Below are 1656 nucleotides of genomic sequence, written 5' to 3' on the forward strand. Positions count from 1 at the left end.
ATTGTCTAAAGAAAGCCCTTACCTTTTCTTGTGTATTGTAATTGATATTAATCGAATATTAGCTTTTGTTCTTGTGGGTATATATTTTTTTTAATTTGGTGTGGATTTTCTCATTGTCTTTTTCTATGTTGTTTCATTTTAAAAGTATGGTTACCAATCTAATTTCTATGAAGATCTGATTCCTGTAAAAATAATTTAACTTCCTGCCCCTAGATGCATTGGCGGTTTGACTGCTGTATCACATGTGTCCATAGGTAGCATGGAGAAATGCTATGTATAGACTCGGGGTTATGACCTATGGACATCTGGTTAATAACCTAGTATTTCCTGAAAAAAAATGAGCTGTGATAAGAACTAATATATCCCCATACAGGGTCCAAGGGAAGGCCCCAGTGCCTCTCATGATAGGGTGCATGCTGGAGAGGAAAAGACTCAGGGAATCAGGCAGGAGTGAATCTGAAACAGACCATGCTCACAAAGGACCATTTGTATGGTCTGGATGAGAAGTGATGCTGAGATGACCACCAGTTGACAGGGTAGAGATGGGGGCATGGTAGACCATGCCCAACATGACCACTGCCTATCTACATAATGCACTAGTAAGGCATAACACTCCTGAGACCACACCTGAGAAGACACAAGACATTTAAGATACTCTGGAGCTACTAAGAGGAACAAGTCATTGGTGGAGAAATGGAAAAGAAAGGGAAAGAAACGGTTGTTTGTAGACAGAATCTCTTATGTACTGTATGTACTGTGTGGAAGTATCATCTGTCAATAAAAAACTGATGGCCTATTACCTGAGGCAGAAATTAGAAGGTAGAACATCTAGTAAAGAAAGACAGGAATTCTGGGAGTGAATAACCAGAGATTTTGCCCCAGACTTGGAGGAAACATATCATTGAAACTGAAGAGAAGTAACTAGCCATGCTGCAGACATAGAACAGGATAAGCAGGATATATAAATTATGAACTAGTCAGGGGATAAGCCAAAATGTAAAGCCTAGGAGTTTATTCATAAATAATTAAGGCTTAGAGTCTTTATTCTGGGAACAAAGAAGCCAGGTAGAAAAGCTCAATATTACATTTGGTGTACTGTAAATGGGGCATAAAATTCAAGCTCAGAAAAGTGATGAGAGGCATATGAACACCCACTCCCCTAGAACAGAGCAGGTACCTAGCTCCATCTCTTTAAGAAATCTAGTCCATCAGCGGTGGACACAGGGAACTGAAATCTAGTGTATTTAATAGGTGGTACTTCTTGAATAGTCAAACTATAGGAGGCCTTGCAAATCCTGTGGCTACTGAGAGAGATGGGAGCTGCCATCTGGTGCTACATAGACATAGGTTGCAACTGCCCAAGGTCAGTTCTCAAAGGGAGTGAGATGCTGTGGTCTGAAGTCACCTTCCCAGAGTGGGCAAAATTAGAAGTCAGGTCCAGACCAGCAAGGCATGTAGGTCTGCATAACTGAGGGATCATGGCCAAGATAGACCAAGTTGCAGTGACAGATTCCAGCTGCAGACATCTGCTAGCCCTTATCATGCAGCATAAAACCTTCACAAGAACAAGGGCCTCTCCTCCAATTGATGATCAACTAGGCCATCCTCTGCTACATATGTACTAGTGCCATGAGTCTTACTATATGTTTTCTTTGA

The 1656-nt window shown here is 41.2% G+C and overlaps 1 pseudogene; it reads left to right on the forward strand.

Moving 5' to 3' along the window:
- Nucleotides 1–202: 202 nt before the first annotated feature.
- On the forward strand, nucleotides 203–325 carry LOC115031035 (small nucleolar RNA SNORA17; annotated as a pseudogene).
- The last annotated feature ends 1331 nt before the right edge of the window (nucleotides 326–1656 follow it).

The sequence above is a fragment of the Mus caroli genome, unplaced genomic scaffold, assembly GCF_978045245.1.
Source record: "Mus caroli unplaced genomic scaffold, Mus_caroli_1 scaffold_6, whole genome shotgun sequence".
In the NCBI taxonomy this organism is placed as follows: domain Eukaryota; kingdom Metazoa; phylum Chordata; class Mammalia; order Rodentia; family Muridae; genus Mus; species Mus caroli.